Here is a 14,671-nt window from a genome sequence, read left to right on the forward strand (position 1 = left end):
GTTCTTTCAAACCTTGCAAATTTTTTCCTAGTCCCATACCAGGGACATACCCTATTTAATGCATCATATGTTGACTTTGGGGGCTATATAATTGTTCTGGAATTAGAACTTGTGCTCCCTATTGTTGTAATAAATCTCTCCCCCATAAATTTATAGGTATAGAAGTTATAACCGGCTGAATAGTCCCAAGTTGTACATCAGACCCTTCACAATGCAAAACGTAACTACTTCGATATACTTCAGGGGATTTACTGACTCCAACTATGTTAAATTAAACTATGTTAAATTGAATTGGCCACGCGGATCACCAATGTTACAGAGAAATGATTGAAGTGTCTGCTCCTGTATCTACCACATCTTTAAATTTCTTTCCCTGAATAGTTATTTCACAGGTAAGACATTTAACAGTAATTTGATTCACCCAATAAGCTGCTGTGCCTTGTTTATTTGTGCTTCCAAATCTTCCTGTTCATTTAATTTCACTTTTCCCCACTTCCACATATGGCATAATCAGGAGCTGTGCTATACGCTCTCCTGGCTCTGTTTCCAGGGAACAGACGTAGATATAACAGTTCGAATTTCCCCACTGTAACCTAAATCAATGACTCCTGTATGTATTTGTACTCCTTTTAAATTTAAACTAGACCTTCCTAGAAGTAATCCTATCATCCCCAGTCGCAAGGGTCCACAGAACCCTATTGGAACTTTTTGCGGGAGTTCCCCATGCACAAGGCTCAGAGCTTTTGTGCAGCATAAATCTACTGCGGCACTACCGGCTGTGGTGGGGGACAGACATTGTACAGCGATGAGGGAATGGTCTGAGCTGGAAATGCCCTCGTTTGGAATGGGGCCTGGGACGGTCTCCTCATAGCACCTCCCAAAATCGGGTTCCTATCTTGTGACACTGATTAGCCCAATGTTTTCCTTTTTCACAATCTGGACATATTTCAGTATCAGCAGTTTTCTTTCTTCCCCTATCTGGTGGGCTGATTTTTTCTACATTCTGTTTTAGTATGACCATGCTTCCCACAGTTAATATAAGCTCCGGGAAAAAGAATATTTCCTTTATCCACTCTCAGTCCTGCCATTGTCTGTGCCAACAAAGTAGTTTTAAGCAGATTACCTCTGATACCATCAAAGGCCTTGATATAATCATCAACTAAATGTGCTTTCCCTCTAAAAGGTCGCAGAGCAGCCTGGCACTCGGGATTAGCATTGTTGAAAGCTAATAAACACAACACTATATACCCTGAGCAGCCGAATCTGCAATCACCCTAGCCCCTAGCCCTAGTCCTCGCCCCTAGCCCTAGTCCTCGCCCCTAGCCCTAACCCTAACCCTAGCCCTAACCCTAACCCTAACCCTAACCATTTTTTGGGCTACTTGCTTCATTTTTATAAGACTTTTGCTGGTTTTATTTTTAAGTTTAAAAAAGTTCTTTTTTTAAAACAAAAGAGAAATCCTTAATTCTCAAAGACTTTTCAAAATAGAACTCTCAAATAGTAATTGATAGCACTTTACATGTTTTCGTGATAAAAAAAATTCTAAAAGAAAAAAAATAGTTTCATCCTGCTTTCATATTATAACCAGAATCGTTGAAATAATATGCTTCAATTGATAGTAAAGTAGCATTTACCTTTTTGGATCAATGAAGCTAAGCCAGCACTAAGAATTCTGTTACTATTCCTCCACTACGTTTCAGAGTTATTTCTTCATCCCTATACATACCGCAATAATGACTCGGCTCGGTCCATTTAGATTATCAACTCAACCCTAAAAGAAAGATGATTTCCATTGGTTACACATTTTAGAAAATTGTTGTTATCTTGGAACATCTGCAGTCTAATCTCAATAAATTTCAAACAAGGGCACTGAGACCCCAGCTAATAGAACTATCTAATTCAGTATTATTAAGATCCCAAAGATCAATGCCAAAGCATTGGCTATTTTCTGCATTTTGTCCAATAATTAAAATTTGGCCAGGATTGTTGTTCATAGCAGGAGCCATGAATGGTTTTGCAGCGTTTTGTGACATCTTAAGGGCTACAGTGGACTTTGTCCTTATATCATGATCTGCTAAGCAATTCACCAACCATACTTCTCCACCTCAGTCCTGATTTTAGCCTCCTTAGGAGAACATTGAAAACATGATTGGTAGTAATGTGTGTTGACTTGCTTAAAGATGTTACAGGAAAGATTATGCTTAAGAGTAGTTAGAGGGAAATGTCTTTTTGAGTTTGTTTCCTAAGCCCCAAGCCATTCAGCTGACCTTATTATGTCCCTTTACCTTACAGTATAAAAGTCAAAATGTGTATAATGGGAGACAAGAGATATGGGAGGAGAAGAAGGGACTAATATTAATTGAGCCTTTTTAGTAGGGACCCGCCTTTTACTAGAGTCTGAGCACTCCTCTCCTCATACATTGTCTCATTAAACCAACTCTCCAAAGTATTATCTGTCCTGTTTTATGGAAAGAACAACTCAAAAATGTTGCATTGCCAGTAAGTGGTGGAGCTGGAATTTATCTGCCCCCAAAGTACTTTCAGAAGGACACAGCAGTATACTGAGGTTAAAAAAAATTACTATTCCCAAACTGAGATCCTTCTGTGAGCTTTGTAACTCTTGTTTACCCTGGCAGTTAGTTGCAATACTATCAAGTTGGCCATCAAGAACATTCTGGTCTGTTTAAGCTATAGTGGGAAAGCCAAGATATAAAAACATCACCCATGGGAATTTTGAGACTAGAGTAGTTAGAAGCTAATTTAAGATCTCCATCCAACTCTAAGATAGTCAGGGTAACTGCCAGAAGACCCTCATGATCCCAAAGCCGAATTTTGCCCTAGTATAATGGGTTCATATTTGATTGGCTGCACTTAGCTATAAATCCTGAGGAGAAGAAGAAGAAAGACATCAGAAAATAATTGGGCTAGAAAAACCTTAGTTTGAAAGCAAAACACAGAATCCAGGTAAGTGGGCTTACTGGGAAAGGCTTATGCCACGTTGCTCCCACAATGGAGGGCCTTATGATGGCGATGGTTAGGCTCCTGCTCTCCTGCTGCACCATCATTTCTCCCAAGGCCTTGGTGTAGGTGTAAGTATTGGGCCAATCTCCGATCTGCTTGGGTGTGATCTCGTCAGTAACAGCATTGTCTGTACATAAAAGGTAGAGTAAAAAGAATTCTAGCAACATGTGTTAGACAATAGACCAAAAGGAAAATGTGAGACACAGTCAAACAAAACTTCCACCCTTTAGCCATGGTTCTCGAATTCAGAACAGTCACATGATACCAAGTTTGAGTGCATACCTGCTCAAAGTATGCATGAGCTCTTTTCACTGCTAAGCCCAATCTTATCAGTCAAATCCTGTGTCCTCCCATCCAGACAGGTAGGTAGGTAGACGGATAGATTCAATAGCAATGCCACTTTATTACTACTACTAGTGTAGGGCTATTAGTACTACTTTATTAGTACTACTTTAGCGCTTTTACTTTACCAGTACTGATTATTCTGTAGTAGTACTAATTTGAGGTAATTACATACAACCTCTTTACTTCCTCTCCAACAAGCTCATAAGTACATTCATTGCACACATTTTTGAGTCCCAGTCATTCTCCCAGTAGTGTGCTGGATGCTGTGTTCAGGGAGCTTGAGGCTCTCATCCAAGGTGTTTCAGCGGCAGCCCTGTTCAGTGTTATCCCACAGAAACCCAGTGCAGTGATCCTGAAGACTTTAGCTTTACATTTTAAAAATTTCATTCAAGGCAAATCAAATCAAAGTGACTACTTTTGGCAGACTGACAATCTGTTTTACCAATACTATGTAATGCATTTTGAAGGTCTGTTTACAGCCTATGATAATAACTTGCTAATTATTTCCAGAGGTTTTCAGCGAATTCTGAAGTCTGTCAAGTGGGGTGATTATAGCACTCTGGAACAGCTTCAAAATCATGAATATTGAATACTCCTACTTACAAGATGACATGTATCATGAATAACTTGAGTTACCATAGCATCAGCCTAATCTTTCTTAAAAATATGTCAGAACCAGCTGGGCACAGTGGCTCACACCTGTAATCCCAGCACTTTGGGAGGCCGCGGCGGGCAGATCACGAGGTCAGAAGATTGAGACCATTCTAGCCAACATGGTTAAACCCCTTCTCTATTAAAAATACAAAAATTAGCTGGGCATGGTGGTGTGCGCCCGTAATCCCAGCTATTCAGGAGGCTGAGGCAGGAGAATCACTTGAACCAGGGAACAGAGGTTGCAGTGAGCTGAGATTGTGCCACTGCACTCCAGCCTGGTGACAGAGCAAGACTCCATCTCAAAAAAAAAAAAAAGTCAGAACCATTTCATTGATAATCCCAAAATCTATCTACAGCTCTCTGAGAGTGCAAAACAACTATTGTCAATTAAATATGTAACATTTATCCTAGCTCAGATCTATGTGGTTAAATTATTAATATAACATAGCTTTTTAAAAATTAAGCTGTTGGAATATGCTAGTGTGCTTTTTCTGATCAATGTGGTACATTTCTATTTTATACAACAGAACATAACTATACTATTTCGACTCTACAAAATCTTCAGTGTTACCACCTTGCTGACATGACAAATTTTTGAACAACTAAGATGTTCATGAGGTTAAGACTTATTCAGAATCAACTCTCAATATTAATCCTCATTTGATCCTGGGGGAGAACCTGGGCATTGACCGTTATGTTTCCATTGTTCTTGCTTTGCTTCTGAGTGCTGAGTGTGTTCTGGATACTCCAATGCCTTTTCATTTAAATTGGAGAGAGGAAGATTGAGAGGTTCTAGAATTAAGAACAACTTAAACTACACAGAAATATCAAGGATATTTTAATTATATGGTCACCTAGTGGCTGGGGAAGAGTGTAGGATGCTGCAGACACCTCTCCATCTTCACAATAATCCTACCTCAATCCATTTCTAGGTCAACAGTGGATTGACTGACCTAAGACTGTTTTCCCTCAACTGCAAAAAGAGTTTATAAAAACCAGGTCTTGAGGGAATACAGCTTCATTTCAATACAGCTTTAAAGAAAAAATTTCTAGAAAACATCAGAGCCCAACAATGTGCTGGGATTGTATGTCACATGGCTAGTATCAGTTGCTGTCATTAATGTTGGGGTACATGGAAAGGATAATACTTGCAGGGACGAGAGCCTCATAAAGCTTAGTGAGTTGGCTTGTATTAGCAAATGTTGGATTTTGTTGTTGTTGTTCTTGTTGTTTGTTGTTGTTGTTGTTGCTGTTTTGAAACGAAGCCTCAGTCTTGTCGCCCAGGCTGGAGCACAGTGGTAAAATCTCGTCTCACTGCGATCTCCACTTCCCATGTTCAAGCAATTCTCCTGCCTCAGCCTCCTGAGTAGCTGGGATTACAGGCGCCCACCAGCACACCCAGCTAATTTTTGTACTTTTAGTAGAGACGGGGTTTCACCATGTTGGCCAGGCTAGTCTCGAACTCCTGACCTTAGGTAAGCTGCCCACCTTGGCCTCCCAAAGTGCTGGGATTACAGGCACGAAAAAATTTTGGTTTTATAGATTTCCAACAATGCACATGGAAGAAATTTTAATATTCTATAGATGGCTTACCTCTGCTACTCTTAGCTACACCTGTATTCCACTGTTTTATCTTTTCATTCTAATTCTACTTGTGAAAATGGCAATAATTATATTCATTGTAAATTCTCAGGCTATTATGAGGGTAAACAGAAATATTCACAACTGCATTTAAACTCTTTGATAAAACAAAATGAGCCAATAAACCTAAGGCATTCCTATTTTTAAATAAAACAACCGGAGAGCATCATATATCTGCATAGGTAATAGTTGGCTTTAAAATGTCATTTCTGGCCACATGTAGTAGCTCAAACCTGTAATCCCAGCAGTTTGAGAGGCCAAGGAAGGAGGATCGCTTGAGTCCAAGAGTTTGAGACCTGCCTGGGAAGCATAATACCCAGTCTCTACAAAAAAAGTTTTAAAAATTAGCTGGGCATGGTGGTATGCACCTGTAGTCCCAGTTACTCAGGAGGCTGAGGCAGGAGGATTGCTTAAGCCTGGGAGTTGAAGGCTGCAGGGAGCCATAATTATGTCACCATACTCCAGCCCGGGTGACAAGAGTGAGACCGTCTCAAAATGAATGAGTGAATGAATGAATGAATGAAACAAATAAAAATAAATTATCATTTGTAATACAGCCAAAGAGATCATCTGCTAGGCTCATTCAGCCACTTCCGAGGTTCAGACAGGAGATTAGTGTAAACATGCACATGCACTGGTTGGACAATGCCCTTCTCACGACTTTCACTCAATTCAGGGTTGCTGCTGTTATTCTCAATTTATTTTAAAAACAGTAAATAAATTTGCAGGGATAAAAAACACTATGTAAACCAAAATACACGTCTGAAATTAATCTAAATGTTCTTCAGTACACTCAGGAAGATACTATGACCCATGGGTCTCAAATTCTAAACTTGAATTGCTTCAGAAGAAGCATAAAGTCATTGAAAATTTCAGAAAGCAATATGTGTATATCTACATGTGTACACACATAGACACATACACAGTTTCTTCTAAAGATGACTCTCAATTTTGGTTCAAACTTATTGAATCAACATGATATCATTAATAGTTACATTATTTATGCATTTACGGATTGAAATACTAACAAGCATACGTATTTCCCCTCCCCCACGTTCCAATTTTCTTACGCAACAAGTTGGCAAGCCTAGACGTTAATCAGGAAATCTGTTATAGAGTAAATACTGGACACACTGTCTTATAATAACATTAGCTCTTTCTCCAGTCGGGATTATGTAATTCACTTGACTCTTGTAGTTATCAAGTTGCATTTGCTTATGTGTCTGTCTCCCCATTGGACAGTGAGTCCAGGAGAGTAGGGATTATGATTTTTATCTGTGTCTAATCACTTTTCTGCCCCCAGGAGCCAGCTGCCTTATTCAGTAAATGGATGCTCTTTGACATGGTAATCTTGATTGGTCAATTTCTGTACTATATAAGGTTTTGGGAAGCAGAGATGGACAATGATGAGAGAGAGTGGATGAACTCAAAAGAAGAGGTTGTAGGGAGAATGCGGGAAAGGAAGGAAGGGGGTAACTTTGTAGAGCAGGTAGCAAAATTGGAAGTCGAAGTGTCCAGTGGCAGTGGTGGTAAGTGTTGACCAACCTCAGTTTGATGAAGGTGGCGTGAAAGTCAATTTAAACTTTTCACTGGGAAGCAAGGTATTTCTGAGTCTAATGCTTATGAAGAATTGGCCTCTGTATTTCCCTCCAGACTTTTATGAAGCACCCAGCCTGGCCCAAACATAAGCCAGATGCTGAATGGCCTGCCAATGTGAAAATTATTCAGTTTAAGAAAAAATTTAATCACATTCTGGTTTGTATATGAAGCCTGCTAACATCAAAGTACGCAGAATTTTCATTTTTATGTCAGCTACTTAGCTGTCATTTTGAAGCTGTGCAATGATTAAATTAAATCACAGGCCGGGCACAATGGCTCACGCCTGTAATCCCAACACTTTGGCCGAGGTCAGGAGATGGAGACCAGCCTGGCCAACATGGCGAAATCCCATCTCTACTAAAAATAAAAAATTAGTCATGCATGGTGGTGGGCACCTGTAATCCCAGCTGAGGCAGGAGAATTGCTTGAACCCAGGAGGCAGAGGTTGCAGTGAGCCGAGATCATGCATTGCACTACAGCCTGGGCAACAAGAGTAAGACTCAATCTCAAACAAACAACCAAAGAGCACAAGTGCTAGCATCAGCTTTCAACATTCCCCTGGAGGAGATCAGCTTTTTTTGGTGTTAACAACGTGTTCTATAGCACGAAGGCAAGACTACTGTCCACCGTCTGACCTCCTTTCATATCTCCCAGAGGGCTGTGATGAGGGCCACTGCTGCTGGCTGTGGGGGTCTCCATTCCCCTGCCTCTCACCCCTGCACCATCAGGGCACATGGACCTTTCCTTTTTTACATGGCAGACTAGCTGTGCCTTCTGGTGGCCATGTCGCTTCAGAAGTGTGGTTTTTAGTAGGTACAGATATACTAGGATCTGTCATTCAATTAAAGCTTCTAGGAACTGAAAGACAGCAGGCGATAAAGACAGCACCACAAAGAGGAATCATGGGTATTAGAAGATAAATGATCTTCACTTCAAATGAAGACTGCTCAGTGAAAAATCTCCTTAAGGCACTATTTCCCAAACTTGCCTGTTCGTGAGTGTGAATTACACAGCGACCCTGGGAAAAATCCAGGTCCCTTGGTGCCATTTTAGAACCACTAAATACATCTGCAGAGATAAGAGTCTGGATAATCTGTGTTTTCAACATGCCCTGGGAATTCCAACAGTCAGGCAAATTAGGGAATTACTAATTAAAAAGAAGTTCGCTCCATCAACTTAAGTCATTAAGATTTGAACATATCAGGATTAGCTCTCAAAAACACATGGCTTCTTGGAGTAAACATTTCAACAGAATTGAATTTTAAAATTATTAAATCGCCTAATGCTATCCCTCCCCTAGCGCCCCACCCACTGACAGGTTAGTGTGTGATGTTCCCCTCCCTGTGTCCATTTGTTCTCATTGTTCAACTCCCACTTATGAGTGAGAACATGTGGTGTTTGGTTTTCTGTTCCTGTGTTAGTTTGCTGAGAATGATGGTTTCCAGCTTCATCCATGTCCCTGCAAAGGACATGAACTCATGCTTTTGTATGGCTGCAGAGTATTCCATGGTGTATATGTGCCACATTTTCTTTATCCACTTTATCACTGATGGGCATTTGGGTTGGTTCCCAGTCTTTGCTATTGTGAATAGTGCTGCAGTAAACATACGTGTACATGTGTCTTTTAGTAGAATGATTTATAATCCTTTGGGTATATACCCAGTAATGGGATTGCTGGGTCAAATTGTATTTCTGGTTCTAGATCCTTGAGGAATCGCCACACTGTCTTCCACAATGGTTGAACTCATTCACACTCCCACCAACAGCATGAAAGCGTTCCTATTTCTCCACATCCTAATGTAGCACCGAATGTCGATGACAGGTTGATGGGTGCAGCAAACTACCCTGTTCTGTGTATACCTATGTAACAAACCTGCACATTCTCCACGTGTCCCAGAACTTAAAAGTATAATAATAATAATAAAGATTGAGAATTTAAAATGCTAATACAAAATTAGGCTTTAGTTATTTGCAGAATACATTGTATTTTCAACGTGAAAAACAAAGGGTTATTGTATGTATTATCAATGAAGTTATATAGTTTCTCATATAAAAGAAAAGTAATTAAATTCCTTTAGGACTATTTAAATATGTATCTGTCAATTTTAACATGAAAATTCTCTTACATTTATACATCCCACATTCTAATAAGGACTAACTGACATGAATTATGAGCAGTAAAGAAATATGTGTATGCTTGTCTTTATACTTGTAGGTATACATCTGTTCCTGTAAAAATACCTCTTTTAGAGTCAGAAAATCTGTTTGGTCCCAGTTCTCACTAAAGATACTTAATGAACTCAATAAACTTAACTTTACTCTTAATGAAGTAAGAATGAGAACACAGGTGCCAGCAATGAGCTGGGGTTCTTCTGGCACAGGCTTCAGAGATCCTACCTTTAACATCCTCCTTTCATTCATTTGAGCCTGATAAGAGAGGAGTCTCTTGGGAGAGAAGCAAGTATACAACTTGGGGTCAGACAGTCCATTGTCAAAGTTGAACTCCACCACTGTTCAGCTGTGTGACTTTGGCCAAGTGACTTTCCCTCTCTGATCCTCATGATCATTTTTGGTAAAAACAGCACAATGACAGGTCTATGAAGATTGGAGGAGCCAAAATAAAAATGTGTATCTTAGTTTGAGTTTCCTGGAAGTAGATCCTGAGGCAAAGATTCAAGTATAAAAATTTTATCTGGAGGTGACTCTAGGACAGCAATTATACTGCCAGTTCTTCCGGTACTAATTGCAGGAAACACCAGTACAGGAGTGGGGAACTGAGACAGGAATGGAATGCAGCAGTTAAAGGGACCTTCATCAAGAATGTTTCCACCGTGGGCAGTCAGGACTCAGCCCTGCCGGGTACCTCTGAGACACAGCATAGAACATGTGTCTCAGAGTCATCCCACCCGGAGCAAGGGAGTTCGGGTATTTATCCACTCATACCTACCAGTCACTTCTCAGGGCTTCTTCCAAGGGCATGATTCCTCCAGAATACCCTGCCTGCACTGCAAGAATGAGACCTGGAGGGTCAGTGGCAAGGGCCCTGACAGCACCTCCAGCAATGAGCAGGACTACAGCCTGGTGTGGAGAATTTCAGTCCCTCAGTGACTCCAACACACACACACACAAACACACACACACACACACACTCTTTCTCCCTCTCTTGCTCTCTCCCTCTCTCTCTCACGCACACACACATTCTTTCTCACACACACACATTCTTTCTCTCTCTCTCACACACACACACACACACCACACTCCAACACCAGCACAGGGAATATGTACATACACATACATGCATACATGACTGTTACTCACTTAGATCCTGGTGAATCCATGGGATAGAAGATAAGGTGGGAATCAGACGGAAGAGCAAAATTAAGGGGAGTGAAGGTCTTGGGAACAAAATGCAAATGCAGTCAGAAAATCAAGAGGGAAGAGGAGTGGTCTGGACACCAAATGCCTGCTGGGTGGCACCTGCTCTACACACACTGTCAGTCATTCCCCAAGCAGCCTCGTGGGGTAGAAGGAATTCCCTTCAACTTACAGATGGCAGAGATGTAGTTCAGAAAAGAAAACTGACTTTACTAATTCATTTTACTGCTTCTGGGCTCTGCTCCTTTTCCTCCCGGGCAATCATGGCAGAACGGACAAAAACATGTTCCCCCTTCACCACCTGGACCAGAGCCAATGAGACGGACTGGGGAACAGGCCATGAGGCCCTGCACCCACCATTCAATGTCTTCAAGACTGTGATCCCTCAGAACTGTTGCACCACGTGCTGGCAGCACTCCCGGTGTCTGGGTGTTTTGTGAAGTTGTACAGGATCCAGTAGAGGCCACTGGCTCTGCTGTCATACCCAGAGGCAGCCAGGCAGGCTTGTGACTCTTGGCTGCTTCAGCACCACAGGATGAACAGCGCCCATGCACTGAGGCTTTTGGGAGAATGGGAGGAGCGAAAGGAAGGGCAGAATGGAGTGATGTAGGGTCCATCCACATCATCCCTGAAAGGAAAGATCCTTGTTGCCACAGTAGTCCCGCACCGGGACCACCACCGGCACTCATGAATATGCCAGCCTCCATTTCTATGTCCCCGTCTGACAACTCCTTCCCATTTTCATCCTGGAGGCAAGACTCTGAACATACTAGCTCTGAGGGCACCTGAGTGTAACCTGAGACAGTGCCTGAAGACCTTTCATCCAAGCAGGATCCCTCCCTTGCCATCTCCAGACCTGCCCCACAAGCTCCCTCCCTGGTCTCCTGGCTTTTGTTCACTCCTAAGCAGCCTTCTACAGTCATCTCTAAAACCAATCTGTCACTCCTTTATCCAGCACCTTCCATGGCTCCTCAGAGCCTTCCAGATCACGTGCAAGTTCTTTCACCAGATGCTTGATCCCAAGCTCCATTCTACCTCCTGAATTAAGGTCCCGGAGAAGCCCGCCCTGCTCAGCACAAGTGCATCAATGAAGTCCGAAGCCTTGAACGTGGCCTTGGCCTTCAGGAAGTCATCAACACCATGGCTAGTGAGGGTGCAGTGCTGCTCCAGGATGATGGTGTCTGAAGTTGTGCACTAAGTCAGAGGCCCTACAGAAGCACTGCTCCTAAGGAATGAGATAGTATACGAAGTCCGTGCACAGGCAGATCTGCTGGTGTCATTACGCTATGAGGGCACTGAGCTCCAAGATGGCGGCAACATATTCACTGGCATTCCTGCAGGGTGAGGCTGGAGAGAGGAAGCAGCTCCACAACACATATGAAACCCTGGAAGCCCTTCCCAGCCAAAATCTCTGGACCACACTACTTCCAGAAACGGGTGCCCTCTGAGCACACTTGTCTCTCTGTCTCCCACTCCGAGTTCCCTCCTGGCCCCACATGCCCCAGTCTGGACCAGGACTTTGAGCTCAGCAGGTGTTCAGTTCATGGTATTGACTGCTCCCTGGGCCAGGAGAGCCCTTGGTGGCTCTGTGACTCCTCCTGTGGGACCACTGCCTCTGCCTCGGGACCTCCCGATTCCCATGCGAAGACCCCAAGGCTGTGGATTGCCCCACCTGCCCAGGGATCCTCCAACCCCATAGGCCTTACTTGATGCCTTAGCCCTCCCAAAACATGACATGCTTCTCAGAAGGTGACTTATTTCCAATGCCATCTGTGGATGTTTCCTGCGGACCTCTTGCTGTTCTGCTTTATAATCTGTAGGTCAGGGCCAAGAGGAGAAACTAGCCCAACCTCAGAATAAACAAAAGGCTCACTGCCACAAATGGCAACCGCCAAACAGTCAGCAGTGCTTCTGGAAGGAAGGAGGCTTCATTCTGCACAAAGCTCCTTGTTTGGCTTCTTTCTGAATCTGAGGAGTAGGTACCAAGCCCAGCTTACATGTGGTGTCTGTGCCTAGGATGTACAATGGGCCCCTGTTCCCACTGCAGGGTTGACGTTCCCTCCAGCTGGAGACCTGGGCTCCTGACACCGCCTGGCCTGTCTGTCCTGCGCTGGATGAGCGTGGAAAGGCTGTACCTAGTATTTCCCTAGGTCCTTGGTTTCCACCATCTGGACATCCAGCAGGAGTGGCCATGCCCAGCCCCACACCTGAAAAGGAACTCCCTCATAGAGCAGCCGAGACATCTACGGACGGAAGAGTGCTCAGTGAGACAGGCCACAGGGGTCCCAGGGAGGATCGGGGATGGAGGATGCTGGAGGTTTCCAGCCTTGGGCTCTGTGGTTCCTCAAAGAGGTTAGGTCTACCTAGTACCAGGCCTCCCCTCCCATGATTCAAAGAATGGATGAGTGTTCAACGTCAGGAACTCTGATCTGGACCTGGTTTTTCATTTACGTCACCAAGAGACAACCCCTAACCCCTGAGTTAGGGATGGTCCAAGCTCTGGGATGAAATTGTCCTCCAGCAATGTGATGCTTACAGGAACAGGTAGAAAAGCTGGTGACCAGGCCTGCTGTCCTCTGGGTAAGGACAGTGTGCCACCCACCCTCTGAGAGGCAGCTGGTGCCAGGCCACAGCACTGGGCGCCTGTACCCCTGGCTCTGCAGACACTGGTCATGGAGGTCCCTCCCTTTCCCCATTACCACCTTGCTGCTCCTAGATTTCTTCTAGTCAGTAAGCACTTTGAGTCATTTTTCTGTGCATCCGATTTTACACGTTTGCTCTCAGATGACACGCGATAAAGTATGCTGAGCCAACAGGATTCCTGGAGGGGACCTTGGATGCTGAGTCTTGGGCTCCAGGGCCCTGATGGCACTGAATCAGAAGGAGCCAGGGAAGGACAAACATTGGGGCTGAACCCCTATGACCCAATGGCCATTGGTTGCCTGGCCTTATAGTCCCAAGACACCCTGTCCTCAGGTCAGAGACACCATGGGCTTTGGTCAAGTCCCAGCCTCCCAGTAGTGTCTTGGCACTAGCAGATGCTGACCCCTGAGCCACAACCACAGTTCTGGGTTTGGAGTTTGGTAAAACCACCTCAAGGACAGAGTCCTGGGGTCAGATTTGGCAGGAACCATGGTGCCTCCCAGAGATGGTGTGCCATTCCCACTTGCCATGAAATGTGCACACAGGCTGTCCCCCTGTCCATCCCATCCTGCTGGACAGGATGGAAGAACTCAGGGAACAGGCAAGGTGGGCAGCTGGGGTGCAGGAAGAGGCAAGAACATGCTGGGAGGTCAGACCCTGTGAGGGCTGTGGAGGCATCAGGTGGAGTGGGCTCCAGGTGCACCTTCAGTGCACTGGGCATGTCACAGTCCAGGCTCCCTGGACCCTGGATGTGTGATGTGGTCACTCCCTGGGAGACTTCTGTCAGGTCCCGGCCACCCACCCTGGGCAGCACTGCCTCATCTCAGGACTGGCCTGAGTCCTAAGACAAGACAGTGCTGCCCAGGCCTGACAGACTGGGAGGACCTGTTAAGTCCTCCATCCCTAGACCAGCCTCCCAACAGCAGCACAGTCGCTTATCTTCACCTTCAGGGCACTGACTGGTCCATCTTACTCTAAGGCAACCAAGGCAGAGCTGAGGACCTGCACCAGGCTGGGAGCCAGTCCCCTCCCCAAATAGGCCTGAGGGAAGCCCATCCCTGACCCAATCTGCCACAAGTTTCAGCCCAGGAGACACACAGGGAAGGGAGGATGGGGCCTCCCTGCTGGCTGACACTGGAAAAGTGAGATCTGGGAGAAGAGGGAGCACAAGGCTGGCAGGGGATGCTCCAGGCCCATGGAGAGCTCAGGCTGCACCATGGGGCCGCCCCTCCTAGGCTGGAGGCTGTGCTCTCCACAGGATCTGAGAAAGTCCAGTCCTGACAGTCCTGACATGGGACAGCACTGCCCAGGGTGGGTAGCCGGGGCCTGAGAGCAGTCCCCCAGGGAGTGACCATATCACCTGGCTGGGGTTCAGGGAGCCTGGGGTGAGACC

General features: G+C 44.6%; 1 pseudogene across 1 annotated transcript in view; it reads right to left on the bottom strand.

Moving 5' to 3' along the window:
* LOC100426142 (putative POTE ankyrin domain family member M) overlaps nt 1-14,671 on the bottom strand; it is a 64,802-nt pseudogene that overhangs the window by 17,827 nt on the left and 32,304 nt on the right. Inside the window, exons 7-8 of the transcript XR_013401924.1 lie at nt 2,979-3,148; nt 1,635-1,771 (exon numbers count right to left, since the gene is read on the bottom strand). The product of XR_013401924.1 is annotated as a putative POTE ankyrin domain family member M (transcript). The remainder of the gene's footprint in view (nt 1-1,634; nt 1,772-2,978; nt 3,149-14,671) is intronic.

Source organism: Macaca mulatta, chromosome 12 (genome assembly GCF_049350105.2).
Source record: "Macaca mulatta isolate MMU2019108-1 chromosome 12, T2T-MMU8v2.0, whole genome shotgun sequence".
In the NCBI taxonomy this organism is placed as follows: Eukaryota; Metazoa; Chordata; class Mammalia; order Primates; family Cercopithecidae; genus Macaca; species Macaca mulatta.